The 21,658-nt window shown below is 38.4% G+C and overlaps 1 protein-coding gene across 7 annotated transcripts in view; it reads left to right on the top strand.

Moving 5' to 3' along the window:
• The first annotated feature begins 254 nt into the window (after positions 1 to 254).
• Positions 255 to 21,658, top strand: part of TANC2 (tetratricopeptide repeat, ankyrin repeat and coiled-coil containing 2) — a 364,111-nt gene continuing 342,707 nt past the window's right edge. For all 7 annotated transcript variants that reach the window (XM_032616890.1, XM_032616892.1, XM_032616893.1 and 4 more), the window contains exon 1: positions 255 to 666. The gene's annotated coding sequence lies outside the window, so the exon portion shown is untranslated. The remainder of the gene's footprint in view (positions 667 to 21,658) is intronic.

Consider the following 21,658-nt stretch of genomic DNA (forward strand, 5'->3'; position numbering starts at 1 on the left):
CCCAAACGGTGGAAGGGGCGGGGGCGCGCGCGCTCCACCACGCACGCGCTCCCACGCACGCGCTCTCCCTCCGCGCTCGCGCTCCTCCCCACCCCGGCCCGGAGGGGGCGGGGCTGCGGGCGGCCTCTGAGGGTGCGACGCCCCCGGCGCGGCGGCGGCGCTAGCGAGCGGCCGGCCGGGCGCGGGTTGCTGGGTGCGCTGCTCCGGCGGGGCCCGCTTGCACAGCTGCCTCGTGCGAGCCGCCCGCCCGGCGGGTGAAGCTGCGAGCGCTCCGAGTGCCGGGCCCGGGGCCGCCAGCGCTGCCCTCCAGCCGCCGCCCTCCGTGCCTCCTTCGGGCGGCCCCGCCCCCGTTCCCATCCCCCTCGCGCTCACCTCCTGGCTGTGCAGCGCGCGAGGCGGAGCAAGTTGCCCGCCGCCGCCGCCGCCGCCGCCGCCGCCGCGCTGGGCGAGAGCCTGCACCCGCGCCGCCGCTGACAGGAGGACCGCCGAGGGCTGCGCTAGCCGCCGGGCCGCGCCTTTCCCGGACGCAGACCCACAGCGGGCGTCGGAGCGCAGCGAGGTGCTCTGGGATCGCGGGCGGCGCCGGCGGGCGGCGCGGTCCTCACAGGAGACCCCGGGGACTCGGGCTTGACCCCGAGGTGCAGCGAACCCCTCTCAGAGCGGCAGGTGAGAGACCCCGGGAGCCCGGGAAGAGAAGGTTGCTTCAGTGACAGCGGCGTTCGCCTGCGACGCCTGGGCTCCAGGGAGAGGGGCGGGGGCTAGCGGGGAGGCAGCGAAATGGGCAGTGGAGTGCCTCCGGTGTCCAGGACGTGGGGAAGGTTGGCTCCAAATGTGGCACTCGGGGTGGCTTCGGATGGGTCCGGGATCGGCCACTTCGGTGTCACCGAAGGTGTCATGGAATTTGGTACCGAGAGAGTCTCCGGATGACGGGGACCCAGGAGGAGATGCGAGGCAGATTGCTGAACGTGGCAGGGAATGTGGTGCAGAACGAGTTGTAAAATGTGCCCCCCGAATGCAGCATGAAAGTAGTTGTGAAATGTGCCAGGTAAGGCACAGGGTGGGTTGGCCTGTGTGGCGTTGAAATTCACGGTAGAAGTGTTATTAGTGATATTATTAATTTCTCTGGGAAAGGAGGCGTAGTCTAAGAAGAGATTAATAAGGCTCATGGCTAGATATTTTAACACAGGGAATCGAGAGGAGCTATGATACGCTATTTTTTGAGATAGAGATAGTGCCCACGTGAAAGAAACAAGCAAATTGTGTCTGGTTGTGAGATGGGAAAGAAAAAATAGGGCTAAATAATTCCAGGGTTTGCCGTCAGCGTGTAGAGAACTGATATAATTGTATCCTGTGTTGTGTTCCAGGTGTGGAATGTTTAAAATGGTTTTCACCAAACATAAACAATGGTAATTAATATTAGAAGATTTGGTGTTTTGGGTGTCTTGCACTGTCTTCTCTGCTCCTCTCCAGGAAAAGGAAAAAAACAAACCAAAAAAAACCACACAAAAAACCCACCCCACATCTTGACCATAATTCTGAGTTCAAGATCATTATGCAAAGGGACGTTTTTTCATAGGTGCCCCTTTCTTCATTTTTATACAGGTGAAAATTTCTGGAATGAGGAAAACAAAACAATATGGTGAACAAAAGGGATAAATTTTCAGGCATTTTGAGGGTTTGAAGCCAAAAGCTGTTGCAGTGGCTAATTATGGTGAATGACAGTAGTGAAATATTCTTGATGTTGGGGTGGCAAAATAGGAAAAAAATTGAATACAATAAAGGTGGCATAAAAAGCAACAACATGGATACTGTCAGTGGAGCGCTTCTTGCAGCATTTCCCAGGTAGATCATCTCAGGAATGTGAGCACAGAAATGAAATATTAAATATTCTCATTCTCTCTCTCTTTCTGTGTGTGTGTGTGTGTGTGTGTGTGTGTGTATGTATATATATATATATCATTACCCACATGCTGCAAAACATTGTGACTTCCACTTAAGAAGAACATCTGTGTTTTGAGAGGATTGTCAGAACATAGCTGGAATTTCAGAAGTAACAAAAGACAGCTCCATGAGCTATTTAATATAACTTATATACATTCAGTGAGTGTATGTCTGTATAGTATGAAACAAGCAGAAATATCGGCATGTGTTCATTAGGGTATAGTTAATTATTGATGAGATTTTAGTGTCTTATGTTACAATTCTTGCAGAGAAACGGAGTAACTTGCCTGAATGTTGTTCTTATAAGAAGAACAGTAAGTAATTTGCCAGATAATTAAAATTCATACTGATTGGCTTCCTCCTGGATCCAGATTTAGCCATTGAGGGATCATTTGCTTCAAAGGCAAAACTGGATTTTCCTTGGTGATTAATTTTGGGTTTTAGTCTTTTCTGTTGATATGTCTCTCACTTTGAGGCTGTGTTGGGCCTAAAACATAGAGGAGAGGGCTTGAGGAGAATAAAGAGCAATTCTGTTGGGTCTTCCTGTTTTGTTCTGACTGTAAGCCATATGTACTGCCACCCCCTACTGTCTGTAGGAGGAGGTGTCACAGAGCCCAGTTCTTTTCTTGTTATCACTGCCCCCTTGTGTAAGGGAAGAAATTGATAGTTGCACTTTGGAAAGCCGCTCTCCCCAGATTGTTCTTGATAGAGTGGTTATGTAGATTTATAATCACCTATTCAGAGTTGCAGGGCTTTAAACTTACTGTCAGTCAGGCTTCAGGTTTAATGTCTATTTTTAATAGTATCTAATTTTAGCCAGTAATTCGAATTGCTAAGAATGTTTTTAGTATGTTTGGGAAGATGGTACTAGTAGTAGTGCCAGTAGTAATGGCTCACCCTTACATAGCACCTACTTTGTGCCAGTCCTGTTACACAGGTTTTAATCAGTTCCAACACCCTACGAGGTATGTACTGTTATTTCCATTTTACAGATGAGAAACTGAAACACTGAGATGTTAAATAGATTAGTTAGTTAGCAAGTGGAAGAGCTGAGTTCCAATTCAGGAACTCTGGCTCCACACTCTGTGCTCTTCATAAATATACTATATTGCCCTCAATCAAATTAGTATTGACACACATCATTAAAATGCAGGTGCCCATCATAAAAAAGCAAATACTGTAGATGTGGATAGGCCCAAGTAGGTAGTAAGACTCATAAATGCTAAGCCTACAAATACACCAAAAATACAGTTACTTACAGTATGAACATTTCTCTTTAGGAATTTACTTTTGTAATTTATTTCTGGGATTATGAGTAGAGGAGTATCAGTACTTTTTATGGGGTTAAGGTAATATTTGTGATGGAGGTTGGTTTTGGGGGGATCTTTGGAGGTAGAAAGTTTTACTTTAAAGTAATTTGGTGTGTATGTCTGTGTGTATATGTGTGTACACGTAGTGTGCAGGAAAGGTTTAGTGGTGCTTTTAAAGAAATAGTATATAGATCTCTGTGTAGAGCTATAGAAATTGTTTTCTACAGGAAAATTATTTTCCTACCTACTTACATTTTTACGATCTCTATTTTAAAAATTTTAATTAATTATTTACTGGCCACACCTGTGCCCCCTGCAGTGGAAGTGCAGTCTTTTATCTTTTTTTTAAATACAGCTAACCTCATAATAAAATTTTTAAAAATAATTATTTATTTATTTTTGGCTGCGTTGGGTCTTCGTTGTTGCACACTGGCTCTCCCTAGTTGCAGCCAGTGGGGGCTACTCTTCGTTGCGGTGGAAGTGCAGAGTCTTAACCACTGGACTGCCAGGGAAGTCCCTATGATCTCTATTTATTTAAAAAAATAATTAGCAAAAATGGATTAGATGTATATGTGCTTTTTACCTCTTTTTTCCAACAAATATTTGCTCAGATTTTTCTTGCATTAAACATTGTTTTATAGATATTGACTACCTATGAAATAATATTTATAAAAATGTGTAAAGTGTAGAAGACTAATAATTCAGCCAACACTTATATACCTTCCACCCAGTTTAAGAAATGGAATATCACCTCCTGTACTTAACAATTATTTTCTTCTCTTAATCAAACTTTGTGCCATTCTGTGAATCACATATGTCATGTAATCAAACACTTCCTTCATTTTTATATACATTGGTTGATAAGGCAATTTACTGATTATGGCTAAGACTTATTCTTGTATGTTTATATATTTTAGTTTATTTAGTAAACCATCATAGACTCAGATCGTGCTCTGTATTTATATTGGTTGATGGTTCATTTTAGCATACTTATAAAACCTAATTTGTTGTTTGCATCTTTATTATAAAGTTTTACTAACATGGTTAAACGGTAGTAGATTTATTTCCCTCTTCTGTCATTTATTCTTGACTGTCTCATGCTAGCTCTCTAGCTTCCCCCACCCTTCCTCATAAAGGCCTTTGTTCTTTTAGTATTTTCTGAATGACTGTGCATTGTTTTGAATGGAGGAGGAAGTAGGCCTAGAAAAGAGTATACTAAACCAGTAGTTCCCAAAGGGGAATTGTAAGGTAGTTGATACTAATTAGATATAAGGAAGAATAAGTATGATTAAAGGAATGCATCAAAATTCTCTCCTTGTCGTATTACTTCCTCTTACAACAGAATTAAAATTGAATCTCTGAGATGTACGGATTGGGCACACTAGTTGAATTATGTTGGATTGTACTTATACATGATCACCAATGTTAGCTGTAATATTTTTACTGATGGTACCCAGATTTTATTTCAAGGAGCTAGAACAAGCGGTTGCAGATGGTTGTTTACTTTTCTAGTACGAGTCTGATCGAGGTAACAAATGTTATACAATAGTTTGGAAGTTAGTTTAATTATTTGGATTTTTTTTTTCTCGGCATTGTATCTGTTGAGTGCCTGTAGTCATCAAATACTATTGTCATTTGGAGAGAAGGCACTGTGTAAATAGATAGTTTAGTCTTTGTTATAATACCATGAAAATTACCACTTGGTTTATTTGAATAGCATCTTTTGTAATAACTTGTATTAGATGAAGATTGTTTACAATTAAAAAAAAATGAGTCAAGGAGATGTGTGTATGGTGATCGAGAGACTACATCATGACCTTGATGAATCTCTAAAAGTCTGTGGAGAGAAATAGGTTACAAGAAGAGCTTAAAGACTTACAGCTATATTTCCCCACCCAATGTCCTTTTTCTTTCAGAGGATATTTTTACCTTGAGTATTTACGATTCAAGATAATATTAGATGGGGCTTCCCTGGTGGTGCAGTGTTTAAGAATCCGCCTGCCAATGCAGGGGACACGGGTTCGAGCCCTGGTCCGGGAAGATCCCACATGCCGTGGAGCAACTAATCCCGTGCACCACAACTACTGAGCCTGTGCTCAAGAGCCCAAGAGCCACAACTACTGAGCTCGTGTGCCACAACTACTGAGCCCATGAGCCTAGAGCCCGTACTCCGCAACAGGAGAAGCCACTGCAGTGAGAAGCCAGCACACCACAACAAAGAGTAGCCCCTGCTCTTCGCAACTAGAGAAAGCCCATGTGCGGCAACGTAGACCCAACGCAGCCAAAAATAAATAAATAAATAAACAAATTTTAAAAAGAGATAATATTAGATGGAGAACAAGGTGTTTGGGCCTGGGTTTTAGAAGGCTAAAGCAGGTTGAGGATGCAATCAGTGAAAAAAGTTTCTGGTAGGGATCTTTCATATTCTAGAAAGCTCTAAGTAAATAATTGTAATACCATAATTTTTTTCTGGAAACAAATTTCTTTTATTAGGTCAAATTATTTTATTTACAGAATCTTTATAAATCATTTGAAAGCTATGTTTGCGGATGTTATAAGTATCAGGTAAGTTGCTTTTTTATGGGCCACACATTACAACAGTATCTTGTTATGTTCAACTTCTGTTTGTTCTTGAGTAGTTAAGGGTAAACATGACTAAGTTTAAGAGGCAAAAGAATTAAGTTGGTGTTAGTCGTAATCACACCCTTTCTTTACCCTTTCCTTCCCCATAATATTAATTTCTGCCTTTATTCAGTGAATGGTATATCTTACTTCTCAAATGCCTTTCTTTTGATCGGAACTTGAGAGGTTCTGGTGTCAGTTATTTAAACCAAGTAGTTGCGTTATAGTGAATAATATTGTTGGTATGTTTTAAAAAAATCTAATTGCCTTAGTAATGATTTATCTGACAGGCTCATCTTATGCCTCCTTATGACACCCATATTATGTCTACCTGAAGAAGTTTCTGCCAAAATACATTATTCAATTCTACTTTGTTTTCTCAGAAGAGGTATCGCAAGTGGAGAGGTTTTGGAGCACAACATGTAAGAGAACATTTTTCTTTGTTTGCTCCAGTTTTAGTCTCTCATATACTTATTTTGTGTAGAAAAGGTCGTATGAAAAAAACATTGATTTTTGTATATTAGTTTATTATACAGACACATTATGTTTAAGGTATATGAGTTGAGTTAGATTTGTTATGTTGGAAAAATTGGAGTTTTATGCAGTATATTAATACATTAAATCCTTCACTTAAATATTTATTGACCACTATGTGTAAGTAGTTACCTTTAACTACTGTAATCTTTCAGTTGAAGGTAGACATATCATATTCTTCCTTAAATAACTAAATTTGCAGTTCAGAATTGTGTCCTGGGTATTCACTCTACCTCCAGGAAAAATATAGTTGAAAAAATATTTTAAACTTTGTCACTTTCCTAAAGTTTCACTGGCCAATGTTGATAAATTTTACTGTCTTCTTTAGATGGCAAAGGTATCATGAAAAGAAAAACAGTGACTTACATATTTCTTTTTGTAAATATTAGCAAGTACTACAGACATAAAATTCACAATGAAAAGTATGTGAGCAATAATAATGGAAAACTTTTGTTATTCCAGGCAGATGTCTTTGGACCAGGTAGCCATGCTTGTCTGTAACACCATGCTTGCATTATCATATATGATTATATCAGATGACATATCTGATCATAGAGATGAACAACATGAAGAGATACGGCACCAGTTTTTTTATTGCCATGGAAATTCCCTTTCCCCACCAATGGATCTATCCTTATAAGTCGATTCGTTAGTTACTAAATTTGGAAATGGGGGTGGGTATGTAGATACTGTGATTTAATCATTTAGACAAGAGACTCTGCCTCACATCTCAGTAAATTCCCTCTGCCTAAATGAAGGAAGTCTCTTTGTAGCCCTTTGTTCCTAATCTTGTGTTGTGAGGTCCCACAATTTCTAGCTCTAATTGCTGAAATTTGATAACGCAAAACTAAGGAAGCTTGATGGGTATTTGTACTCTAGAATTCTGTTTCTGTTCAAATTCCATGGAATCCTGTAGAGCTCCCAAAGATTGTGAATTAGGGTGAATGAAGGTAATTAGCTTTAGTAGACACGTGGGATGTAGACTTACTGCACACTCAAATGCTGCTTCAGCGTCAGAAAATCTTAGCTCTTCCTTTTTAGGGATTTAAAGAGGAAGAGAGACTTCCTTTGGAAGCTATTATTCAGATGTTGCTATATTGTAGGATGTGACAATACTGTTGTTTGGTTGTAAGTAGCTTTTGAAATTTTACAATCATGAGACCCTTTGTATAATAGAGAGAACATGAATTTGTGAGTTTTTGAATCATGAAAACAGGTTGAGATTATCACTCTGTCACTTACTAGCTGTGTGAGGGGCTAAAACCTCTCTTGCAGGGTTTCGATGATGATGAAATGAAATAATGCCAGTGAAGAATCCTTAGGACAATGTCTAGTTCTTAATGAATGGTAAGTTTTATTAGGTTTTGGAAAGTGTCCTGGATTTGTTTTTTTTTTTTGCGGTACGCGGCCCTCTCACTGTTGCGGCCTCTCCCATTGCGGAGCACAGGCTCCCGACGCGCAGGCCCAGCGGACATGGCTCACAGGCCCAGCCGCTCTGCGGCATGTGGGATCTTCCCAGATCGGAGCACGAACCCGTGTCCCCTGCATCGGCAGGCAGACTCTCAACCACCGTGCCACCAGGGAAGCCCTGGATTTCTGTGTTTTTGATGTGTGCTTCACATATATCTGCCCCACAGTGTTTTACTAGCATTGTCTGTCCAGCTTTTCCTTGTTATTTTGTCTTTTCAGCCTAGCAAGGTATTTAAAACAAAACAAAACAAAAAAACCTGTGGTAATTAGGCTACTCATTAATTTTGTGCTTTGAAATTTTCTTTTATAAAGGATTTGATGAGAGCTGAGAGAAAAAATTCTTGAATAACTGTAAACTTAAAAATATAAACTCTTAGGCAGACTCCTAGTATGCGTTTCTTTTTGCACTATTTCCCTTTAAGTACCACAAACTTGCGAAAAATTAATTTTTAATTTCCTCTATAAAATAGCAAACCTCAGCACTTCTTGAGACATTGAGCCCTTTGACAATTTTTTTTTTCAGTTTGATCATGTGAATATTTTCTACTTTTACAGACATTTCTCATTTTTGTGAATAACTGATGTATTCTCTGTTTGATAACTTTATCCCCCACTCACCCACCACCATGCGCCATGTTGTTAGCTTTTTGTAATTTTTCTTTTTAAAAAATTTGTGACAGTCATGGTGGTTGATTGTCTTTTGTGATCTACTTAATAAAAAGGACTTGTCTATTTACAGTGTAAAATTATACATCAAAAGAAGTTTGCCCCTCTTTCTTTAGTATAACAAGCTAACTATCAAAATCTCACTTTCTTCCCAAGCTTCAAGGATTTCTGTAACATTTTGCCCATTTCTGCTAATCTGTTTACATATCATGTGAACAGTAATTCACTGACTATTTTTCTTTAAATGGACGTGACTCACTTTATCTTAGTTTTATTCTTGGTCGTTGTAATATCCATGAACTGATCAGTTTGTGCTAGTTGTAAGATAAAAACTAGTTCATCCTGAAGACATCTTGCTTAATAAAGACCACTTATATGCGACTTTGGTTCCAGATTGGATTGTTTTGTATTTTTAATCATTCTTTTTTTTTTAACCTTTTTGTAAAAAAGATTATTTATTTATATTTATTTTTAGCTGTGTTGGGTCTTTGTTGCTGCGTGTGGGCTTTCTCTAGTTGCGGCGAGCAGGGGCTACTCTTCCTTGCAGTGCGCGGGCTTCTCATTTCGGTGGCTTCTCTTGTTGCGGGGCACGAGCTCTAGGTGTGCAGGCTTCAGTAGATGTGGCACGTGGGCTCAGTAGTTGTGGCTCACAGGCTCTAGAGAGCAGGCTCAGTAGTTGTGGTGCACGGGCTTAGTTGCTCCCCGGATGTGGGATCTTCCTGGACCAGGGCTTGAACCCGTGTCCCCTGCATTGACAGGGGGATTCTTAACTTCTGAGCTACGAGGGAAGCCCCAGGATTGTTTTGTATTTTTAAGTAAATGAACTTCATAATGATTCCTCTCCTTGTTTTAGATAATATAATTCTATCTTGTCTTTGATGTATTAAAGGTAGCCATTTATTAGTTGTTAACAAATGTTAATTTGTCATTAATTATAGTAGATAATTGGTATCTCTCCCCTTTCCCCCCACGCTTCTGCTTTTTAAAGAAAATTACAAAAGTATTTCTCCGCTTGCAACCACTAAAATAACCAAACCAGGGGTGAATAAAGAAAAAAATAATATTTTCCTTTCCTTCTCCACTTTTACCTTGTTGGTTTAGCCAGCATTAACCAACACTTTGAGTGTTTTTTACCATCTTTCTCTTTGCTCAAAAACCTTTAAGCATATACACACACACACACACACACACACACACACATATACACACATACACACACAGGCTTTTTGTAACTTGCTTTATTTATTTAAGAATATGTCATGGCTGTCTCCAGTTTAGTAAATGGAGCTCTAATTAATTTTAAAAAGCTGAATAACATTCCATAGCATACTACACCATAATTTAATCTGTTGTTCTCCAACAGATGGATACTACGATTGTTTTCATTTTTTTTCTATTATAAACATCAGTCCAGTCTTACTCATAAGTAGACAAGCAAACATTCTAAATAAAATATTAGCAAAATAAATCCAGCAGTGTATATAAACGACAGTATATTCCAGGAAGGCAAGGACAGTTAAATATTAATGTAATTTGTTATGTTAACAGATTTTGAGATTAAAAACTGTATGGCTGTCTCTTTCTTTTGGGGTGAGTTGGGGGACTTTGTATTGTATTTATATAAAACAGCAAAAGGAGATGCCTGCAGACAGTAGTCTAAGTTTTGTAGAATTCTTTGATCCTCAGAGTTGATAGACAAAAACCTTTTTTTCTGGACTCTTTGGGAGGACTCTGTGGGACCTGGGCTTTGGCTCTCACCGTTTGGTTGCTAAAGCTGGTACTCTTGACAGTATGAAAATAAGCATACTTCTAGAAGCTGGGATGGATGTTATGGGTGAGCCTGTCTGATTTAGGGCTGGCAGTTTTTAAGATCTTGTATTTGATTACTTTGGGCTTAATGAGCACCTCATTGGCCTCTGTACAGATGCTCAGTGTCTTGAAAATGTTGGCCTGAATCTTTTTGAGGCCTTTCTTGTTGTGCTTGTTGGCAAAATATACATTCCTTAGGATCTACGTTTCCTGAAGTCATTTCTAGGACTGGTCATATATGATACTGTTATTGGATTTGGCCACATCTCTACTGCTAGCCACAACTCTGGGAGCGGTGGAGACTGGAAAAAAGAGACCCATGACTATCTTAATAGGTGCTAGAAAAATATTTGATAACATTTTGGAGTAATTTCCTCAGAGTGTATGTGGCGTAATTTCTGAATCCTTGCTTAAGTGAAGATGCCTTTTTTTTCTCTTGATCAGTAAAGGGTATCTTGGCTGGATATAGTGTTCTTGGATCATAATCCTTTTTTTTCCTATATAGCGTAGGCACCTTATACCACTGTCTTTAAGCTTCTTGTGCAATAGATAAGTCTGATGCCAGTCTGATTCTCCTTTCTTTTTAAGTATCAATAACTCGTTCTTTATCTTCTACACAAAAAGTCTTGCCACCTTTATGTGCCCTGAGATTATCAGGTCTAACCTCATTATGCACTTTATCCTTTTTATATTATGAGAAACTCAGTATTGCCAGTTCATCCCTCATTTATTAGAGTCTGATTCCTATCTGTATAGTTCTGTATTTCTTCCTTTCTGACTCCAGTTTCCGCCCCCCCCCCCCTTTTTTTCTTCTTATTCTTTAATGTTTAGTGATAGTAAAATCATTTTGGTCATTCTGAGTTGATATTCTCAGGTACACATTGTGCACTTTCAAAATGTAGTCTCAAATATTTTTTTATTTCATAAAAGTGTTTTTGAATTATTGTTTTGACTGCGTTCTGTTCCTTGCTTTGATTTTCTTCTTCAGGAGTTCCTATCAGCTGTATGTTCAATCTTCTTTGCCTGTCTTCAGTATTTGTCACTTTTTCTCAAATCCTTTTTATCTCTGTTTTTGAGTTTAGATTTTTTTTCTCTTTTTTACCTTCTGTTTTTCTTAAGAGACTGTTTTTATTTACTCTTGTCTTCATTTCTGGAATGTGTCTTTCCTTTATTTTTAATTCTTACCTGAGTTATGAGTTTTTATAGTTCTTATATTTGTTATTCTTTCATGTTATGTCATTTTCTTAAGGTCTTTTAGCTCATTCTGAAATAGCGTGTTTTAATTTTGATCTGTTATGTGGGCATGTCTTTCTGGCATACTTTAATTGTCTGCAGGGATGTTATTCCACTTCATGTTCTCTCTTTTCTTGTAACAACTATATGGGATTGACCTTGATACGTTTCTGTGACTCAGTTTTCCTTGAACTTAGTTAAATGAATCTTTTAGAATGTGGCTGGGTTCAGGAAAGCTGCTTCTTTCACTGAGCTTTTTCTTCTCTTGTTTTTGTGTAGTGTTAAAAAATGCGGCAGCTTGCTTTCCGAGATTTCCTGGCTTTATTCTCCTCCAGTAGTTTCGTCTGGACCTTCTCTTTCCTTCATCTCTCTTGCCTGATCTCAATTTTCATCCCTTTATGATTGTGAAACGCTTCTCTGTGCCTTCTGGGTCTCATTGTCAGTCATCTGCAAAACTCCCTTTTATCTTTAACCTCTTCTCTAAACATTACTACCTTCTTGCTCTGACTGAAACTTAGCTCTCCTCTGAGGGCACTTACTTCTCCTGGAGAGTTCTTAAGTGGTGGTTCCTCCTGGTGAGGTGGGTTAAATATTCTCTTTGCTTTTTCATATTTGCTTCTAGACTTCTTCTGGACTCACTGCTAGTTTCCTACTACTCCAGCTGTAATCATTGACGATTTCAGTATTCACGCACATGATCCTTCTGATATTCTGGTCTCTTGACTTCCTCTCCTCCACTCAGCCATTCACTTCTATGGCATGTCCTGTGCAGATGTTTTTAAACTCTCAGTGCATCTGCATTAACTGGAGAGCTTTGACAAACTACAGATGCCTAGAACTTACTCCCAGAGAGTCTGTTTTGCCTGGTCTGAGGTGTGGCCTGGGATAATATTTTTAACAGTTTTCCAGGGTGACTTTAATGTGCAGCCAGGATTGAGAGACACTGCCCTAGAACTTGTTATTACCCCAAAACTACAAGTTTCTATAATATCAATTTCTGGCATTTTACTCTCCAATTACCACCTACATTTTTTCAGGCTTATTTCTTCTAGTACCCAACAACCTTAATTCCCTGATCTCACAGGGACCTTTTAATTTACCACCCTTTCAACTGCCCTTCAGTGCATTCATGTCCTCACTTTTTTTTTTTTTTTTTTTAAACTAGCTGAATTCCTGTAGTCCATCATTACAATTGCTCTCCTGCCTCTACCTCAACCCCCTTGATTTGACCTTTTTTCCTTGGTTGTTATTGCCTGGTTAAAACTAAGTCTACTTATGTTACACCTGTATACTTGTAGCTGAATGTGGCTGGAACAGAACAACTGTGTTGACTTTAAATTCTTGGCCAGTACCAAATGACTTTAAATTCCTTGCTTAGTGCTGCCAAGCTGTCCTACTGTATTATGCTAGTTCTTCCATACTCCTATTCACTTAGACTGATGCTATCCTTCCCTTGCACCCAAATTTTCCGCATTTCTCTCTTTCAGCTTGTGACTTTGCTTTCTGTTTTACTAAGAAAACAGAAATAATCTTCTTACCACCTTCATACCAATGTTATTGTGAATTAATTGTCTTTTCTTCTCTTGAAGGCCATTCCCACCAATTGTTCATTAGAGCTCACCCCTTCTTGCCTTCTCAAGGACATTCTTCCTGTAATTCTTCTCTATCTCTCCTTTTCTGGATTGCTGTCAACAGAATAAAAACGTTGTATTGATAATTCTTTCATCTTAAAGGAACTCTCTCTTAACCTTACTTCTCCTTCCAGCTACCGCCCCATTTCTTATCTCATTTATACCAGACTCCACAAAAACAGTTGTCTTTGTTCACCTTATCCAACTCCCTTTTTTACAGCTTTATTGAGGTATTATTTACATTTAACAAAATTCAGCTATTGTAACAGCATAATTCAGTGATTATTGGTAAATTTATAGAGCTGTGCAGTCATCACCACAATCCAGTTTTACAGTGTTCCATCACCCCCCAAAATTCTCTTCAGCCCATTAGCATTCAGTCTCCATTCCCAGCCCCATCCCTAGGCAACAGAAAGATCTGCTTTCTGTTCCTATAAATTGGCCTTTGGGCATTCATATAAATGGAATCATACAATATGTAGTTTTGTTTTATACTGTGCAGTCTTTTGCTTCTGTCTTTTCAGTTAGCTTAATGTTTTTGAGGTTAATCCGTGTTGCACATGTATCAGTACTTGATTTTTATTGCTGAATATTATTCTGTTGTATAGACATACTGCGTTTTGTTTATCCATTCACCAAATAATGGACATTTGGATTGTTTCTGGTTTTTGTTTATTATGAATAGTGCTGCTATAAACATTCAGGTACAAGCTTTGAGTGTGGATATATGTTTTAATTTCTGTTGGATAGATTCCTAGGAGTAGTCCCCATTTTGTTTTATATCCTTTTAATTTTTTATTTGCAAATACTGGTACTTCATATACCTGTTTGGGCTGCATTTTTTCTTCTTTGTAGTAACTACTTATTAAAATGTGTTTGTGTACCTTACTTATATAAACATGTCAAAGAGCTTATAATAAGATATGTATAGGTGGGGATATTACAAGGAGAAATTATTATTTACACTGGGAGAAAAGCCAGAGTTCTCTTCTCCTCCTCCCTTCCCCACTGCCAGGATTCAAATCCCGTGGACCCCAGTGATTATAATTTGGTTGGGGAAGAAGGTTTGTCTTAAGGAATAGTGGGAATTTCCTTCTCTCTCCCAGTGGGAAACTTTGAATGTCAGAATAATTAAACTAAACGTATCCTTTCAGAAAATATTTATTGAATTTTACATGCCAGACAATGAGCTACATACTAAAAAAATTTTTAAACGTTTTCTCATAGTATATAGGGAGGAAGTGATTACAAGCACAGGTTTTGGAGTTTGACAGATTTGAGATCACATTCTGACTCGTTTTAGTTGCTAGGTGTATGATTTGTGGCAAGTTATTTGACCCATGGAAGCCACAGTTTTCTCATCCTGTAAAAGACTCGTTTCATAGGATTTGGGGGTTAAATTAATGTACCTAAAGTGCTTAGCCCAGTTTCTGGCATATAGTAAGCATTTCAATAATTATTATCTGCTGATGTGATGAGGATGAAGGTCGTCATCGACCTTTAGTAGGGAGTAAATACAGTGGAGGGAAAGTGAGGTTTTTTTGAGGGGTGGGGTAGGGACAGGAGACTAAAATGTAGAAACAAGAGAAGTAACATGATTAAAAAAGCATGTTAGGAAGATTGATATTCTCCATGGTTTTTATAGTCAATATAGTAAATCTTTACTAAACACAATCTTTTTGATTCACCTGTGGTATTTTTGTTTGGTGAGAGCAGTAATTTTTCTTACAAGATAAGGGACAACTATCTGGGAAATCAGATTACTTTGGTCTCAGGATGTCTTAGATGGGACCTACTTTCTTGCTCTAATTACTTTTCTGTAGATTTTCTTCAGCTTTCCTCATATTATACTAACATTTAAGCTTTCCTCATACTATAATGAGGTTTTTTCTGATTGTATGTTGAGAACAGCAGTGGTGTTCAGGTGTAAGAATAATTCTTGAAGTTTAAGTGCAGTTGATGTACAGTGAGATTTTGTATTAAGGCATAGTGACAACTTCTTTGGGTTGTAGCTCCAAATAGTCAAATCAGGAGTTTGGAGGAAAATAAGGAAGGGAAATTTATTTTCATGGTATGTAATTTGGGCTACATAATTAGGGCAAATATAATAAGGTGATTCTCGGTATGATTTGGATACCCCAGATTTACATATGCAGCACACAGGCGCAGCTCTGAAGTTCCTTTCAGAAGACAAAACCAGTGCCAGCTCCACTTCTTCAGCGTGCCCAGGAACTGAGCATAGCGACAGAAGGAAGCAAGGTTAATTGTCTATTTCCTTCAGGATGGAAAAAAGGATTCATGGTTTCTCTGTAAACTTTCCCTTGAACTTTATTTCAGAGAAGCTATGAAAAATTATTTTACTTGTGCAAAAGTCTAATCTGGGAAGGTGACTTTTTTTTTTTTTTTTTTTGTGGTACACGGGCCTCTCACTGTTGGGGCCTCTCCCGTTGCGGAGCACAGGCTCCGGACGCACAGGCTCAGCGGCCATGGCTCACAGGCCCAGCCACTCTGTGGCATGCGGGATCTTCCCAGACCAGGGCACGAACCCATGTCCCCTGCATCAGCAGGCGGACTCTCAACCATTGTGCCACCAGGGAAGCCCGAAGGTGACATTTTTAAAAAGAAGAAGTAGGCAGCCAGTGTACGAGGCATATTGTAAATCAAGAATTAAGGGGTTTACTAAGTGTCCCTCATCGGATGAATGGATAAAGAAGATGTGGCACATATATACAATGGAATATTACTCAGCCATAAAAAGAAATGAAATTGAGCTATTGGTAATGAGGTGGATGGACCTAGAGTCTGTCATACAGAGTGAAGTAAGTCAGAAAGAGAAAGACAAATACCGTATGCTAACACATATATATGGAATTTAAGAAAAGAAAATGTCATGAAGAACCTAGGGGTAAAACAGGAATAAAGACACAGACCTACTAGAGAATGGACTTGAGGATATGGGGAGGGGGAAGGGTAAGCTGTGACAAAGCGAGAGAGTGGCATGGACATATATACACTACCAAATGTAAAACAGATAGCTAGTGGGAAGCAGCTGCATAGCACAGGGAGATCAGCTCGGTGCTTTGTGACCACCTAGAGGGGTGGGATAGGGAGGGAGGGTGGGAGGGAGACACAAGAGGGAAGAGATATGGGGACATATGTATATGTATAACTGATTCACTTTGTTATAAAGCAGAAACTAACACACCATTGTAAAGAAATTATACGCCAATAAAGATGTAAAAAAAAAAAAGAATTAAGGGGTTTAGAAGTGATGATCAGAAGATTTGAGAAAAATTGATGATGGTTTATATCCTCAATACTGATTTTCATTGAACACTTTAATGTTTATTGATCGCTTAGTAGGTGCCAGACTGTGCTAAGTGCTTTACTTGCTTTAGTTCCCTTAATTTTCACAAGTGATTGGAAAGGTACTTTTCTGTTATTAGCCTCAATTTACAGATGGGAAGCTGAGGCTTTGAAAAGCTAATTAGTTTGCTCTTGCGCACATAACTGGTGATGGGGACTGTCCCCCAAACCCCAATTCTTACGATTACACTATTATAATTATGTCTCTTATTTGTTTTGTATGAGGATTCCAGGACAGATATTGGGAAACTTGATTTCTGTTACTGGTTCTGACTTGGTGAAAATTCTGGGAAAATTAAGCAATCTGCTCTGCATCTTCTTCTGAGCCTTCTTCTCATCAAACTTGGCCTCCCTTCTGGTATCATCTGCTTCCTATGTCTGTCAGTTTCAGAAACCAGAGGCTGGTACTGGCATTATCCATAAATGTCCAGAAAGCTGGAAATAGGGTTGAAGCCAAGTAAAGGTGTCTATAGCATTTTTGGAATTTTGAAGAGGATTTGATCAGTTGATTTAACTATGTCCATATTTCATGATGAAATCATGGAAAAACTTGCCTTGGAAGACAGATACCTGATAAAAGTAGTTAATTTCTTACTACAGCTAGTCATCATTATTGTCATCCCTGGCATTAACTGTTTTGGTCAACAAATGTTAGTGTTCTTGTGGGTAACTTATTTTGATCTCCTTAATGATAATGACGCTATTGTATTAATAGCTTACAAATTATGAGTTTATTGACAGGTTTTTGGTTTAGGTTATTGCAGTGTCTGAGTCACTGCTTGCTAAGGATGTTCATTAGGAAACTAAATTGTTTCCCATCCTCAACACCCTAAAAATTGAGATTTGAGTATTTTCTTTCTTCCTTCCTTCGTTCCTCCCTCCCTCCCTTCCTTCCTTTTTGTATTTGGTGAACAGAAGCACTTATTTAGTCAGTTCTGCTATACTGCTTGTTTTGAGAATGTGAATTCTAATGTGATTGATAGACATTTACCAACTACCTCAGTTTACCTTGTGTGTTGAGTTATACCCATCCACATTTGGTGTTACAACTTTATACTTGGTATCTGATAACCCTCCTTCTCCCGCTTTACAACTCACAAGTTGCAACCCTCTGCCATTCACTTCCACAAGCAAATCTCAGGTGTTTCTCAAGGTAAAGTACCATATTTATTGTGGTATTTATTACTTAGCCATTTGGTATGTGTAAAATTGTGTTTTTTTTTTTTCCCATAAGCGCTCTGATTTTTATTGCATAATTGTGCATAGAATTGTAGGATGGGTTTTCTTATTATGCAAGTCTATTATTTTTATAGTTAAATATTTTGTATCTACATTTTTAAAATGTCTGGAATTTATTTTTGTATATGGGTAAAAGTAGGAATCCATCCATCCCTCCCACCCCCTTTTTTTCCTTTAATGGCCAGCCATTTGACCCAGCATCTACTGAACCTCTTCCTCTTTTGCTCTTGCCTTAGTCTGACATTTTATCTTTATCCTATACTTAATTTTGGGGGGGTTCTCTCTGTATCTATAACAATAAATTATTATTTTAATTATTAATGCTTTATGTCAACTGAAGCTTTATCTCTGGATATCTATTGGGAATTAAAATAAATTAATGTATTGGTATAGATGGATTCTTGTTCTTAAAAGTCCTATTAGTGTTTTGACACTAATAAGAATGTTTAACTTTGTTTGACAATTAGTGTCTATAAACTGCCCTAGAAACCATCCTTAGGTCTAAAAACCATGCTTATAAAGATAATGATTTTTGTGATTGTATTTTTAAGATAGGGGATATGATGAGAGGATGTTACTTACACTTTTTTCTTTAAGTATTTTTTAACCCCTAAAAAATTATGTCAGTAAACCAGCAGAATAGTTTTAATTAGGATTATTTTCACACACTGTCTAAAGGTGGGTAGATAAGCATGTGAAGTTTTTTGTACTGCCAGGCATTTTGTGAATACCTCTATCACTGAATTTTATAATAAGCCATTTATAAGGTTTCTTGTTCACCTATTGGCTCTATGTTTCTTGAGGGCAGGACAGTGTTGCTATCCTAGTATCCAGCATGGTGCTAGGCACATAGCAGACACTTAAGAAATGTTTGTTTACTTAATCCTGTAAGTAATCTCTCCCTCTTGTAAATTCCCATTACATTTTGTATTTCTCTTGTGATACCTGTAGCACCTTCTCTCTTGAATTGTGCTTGGGTTCACTTTTCCTTAATTCTCGTTACCTGCCTGGATGCTCCTTTTAGGCAGGAACTGTTATTAACCTTTAAAAAATTTCCTCCAGTATCTGTTCAAGGCCTTATCTTAGCTCGTTCATAATAAAGATTGAATAAATAGTAGATCAAAAGACACTTTATTTAAAAAATATATTTCAAGGTTACTACTAGAAAAAGATTAGAGGTAGCTTTGCCATCTGTATTTTACGTGTTTTAGAAGTAGAGAAGTATTCCTAAGCCCAAGAATGTAATTTGTAAAGAATTTTAGCTAATGTATGTTATTAAAATAAAGTTTCTGCTGTGTGTGTATATGTTTTGGTTGTTTCTTGATGTTATTTATAAGAATGCTTAGTGCCTGGACTTTGCCTCTAAAATAGTTTAATTTTAACTTCACAGGCATGCTGGACCGGTTCATTATATGGTTTGGAGAAACCAAGGGAAAGCAAATGATGCAGGGAGTGGTAGTGACAGTTCTGTAAATACTCTTCTTTTCATTTGACCTTTTACTGAACTGGTATCAAAACAGTTCTCTAATGTAACTTTAAATTTTTTTGTTAGAAAATGGGTATATTAAGAAGGATCTAAACTTTTAAACTTAAAAAAATGATTTTTAATTTTGGGGGTATATATGTCACTGGGTATGCATTGAAACAATGTAGGTTGGTGGGATAACTGAGGAGGCAGCCAACTTGAAAGGCAAAGGTTTTCTAGAGTGCTCTCTCATCCTTCACCCTGTGAGATCTTATCTGCTTTTTGGGGGAGTCAAAGAAAATTTATGTCAACTTAATAATTTAAAAGTTTATACTGACATCAATAATGAATAAATACTTTCGAGATGATGAAAATGTTTTGAAACTAGACAGAGATGGTGAATGTACTATGGGTCAACTGATTTTTATTTATTATTATTATTATTTATTTTTTTTTTTTTTGTGGTACGCGGGCCTCTCACTGTTGTGGTCTCTCCCGTTGCGGAGCACAGGCTCCGGACGCACAGGCTCAGCGGCCATGGCTCACGGGCCCAGCCATTCCGCGGCATGTGGGATCTTCCTGGACCAGGGCACGAACCCACGTCCCCTGCATCGGCAGGCGGACTCTCAACCACTGCGCCACCAGGGAAGCCCTATTATTTTTTAACATTAATACAAATACATTTAATTAAAAATTCACATTTATCTTCCTTTCAACATTGTATTCATCTCCTACGGAAACCACTGAGAAGTTTTGTGTATCTTCTCTCACAAGTTTTACTCCACAGTTTTAAGTACATATGTGTTTCTAGTACAGGTCAACAAACTCATAGTTTTTAAAATTATAAGACTGTACTGCACACACTGCTCTGTTACTTGCTTTTTTTCACTTAAGGATAAAGCTTGGAGAATTTTTAATCTTAGAAGAGATGTGCTGCATACTGTTTAAACCATACACAGTGTTCCATAGTTCATAGTATTTCCTATGCCAAAATTTAATCATTTCCGTATTAATGGGTCCTCTCTTCCTCTCTACCTCCCTCATTCTGTGCCTTCTTTCATTCTCTTTTTTTAAAAAAAATAAGAAGCTTTATATTTTAGAGCAGTTTTAGATTCACAGCAAAGTTAAGTAGAAAGTACAGAGTTCTTATGTACCCCCTGTCCCCACAGATACACAACCTTCCCCACAGTCAGCATCCCACATTTCAGTGGTACATCTGTTAAATTGACGAACCTACATTGACACATCATTATCACCCAAAGTCCGTAGTTTACATTAGGGTTCACTCTTGGTGGTATACATTCTGTGGCTTTTGACAAACGTATAATGACATATATCTACAATTGTAATATCATACAGAATATCTTTGCTGCCCTAAACATCCTCTGCTCTGCCTAATCATCACTCCCCCCAACCCTTAGCAGCCACTAATCTTTTTAGTATTCATAGTTTTGCCTTTTGCAGAATGTCACATAGTTGGAATCTTACAGTCTTTTCAGATTGGTTTCTTTCACTTAATATGCATTTAAGTTTCCTCCATGGTTTTTCATGGCTTGATAGCTCATCTCTTTTTAGTGCTGAATAATATTCCATAATCTGGATACCACAGTTTATTTATCTACTCACCTGCTTAAGGACATCTTGGTTGCTTCCAAGTTTGGGCACTTATAAATAAAGCTGCTATACATACCCATGTCTTCCTTTATTCTTCATACACTGCTAGAGTGAGCATCCTTGTGTGGACATTGCAGTGAGATGATTGAGAGTAAGATGGAGCCCATCATCAATTTCTCCCCTTACTTGAGAAATTAATTGCCCTACATTCCTTCCTGTGCCCTCAAATCTTGAATGAGATTGCATGATTTGATGCTATTCAGTGCAGTTCAGAATTTCTCAGAGAAATTAGCATTGTTTATCTGTGGACAGAGCTCAGCTAATTTTGTTCAGTCCAAAGACTTCTCTGGATATAACTTGTTCAAAAACGTTAAAGTATGAGCAGACATTTTATGATTATTGTATATTATACTGGATACTCTGGATTTTCCCTTAGTCCTTCCGTCTTTATATTGTCACCATCTCTTATCTTTGATTAATTGTAGGTACTTCCGGAGTTATTTAATGGAATGTATCTGACACATCTAGCAATTTACCTCAGTCAACATTCAATGGAAAGCCATTCTTGATAATATACTGGTCATTCAACATGCCTTTCACAGATGGAAAAACATGCAATTTCCAGATAGTGGACAGATGATTCTTCATTCTTGTATTGATTTTGTCCTATCATTGTTTATCCCTTTTTTTTTTTAACGTAGAGTTTTAACCTTTTTTCAAAAGCCCCAGTTTATGCTGCTGGGTTTATTATTTTTTTT

The sequence above is a fragment of the Phocoena sinus genome, chromosome 20 (genome assembly GCF_008692025.1).
Source record: "Phocoena sinus isolate mPhoSin1 chromosome 20, mPhoSin1.pri, whole genome shotgun sequence".
Lineage (NCBI taxonomy): Eukaryota > Metazoa > Chordata > Mammalia > Artiodactyla > Phocoenidae > Phocoena > Phocoena sinus.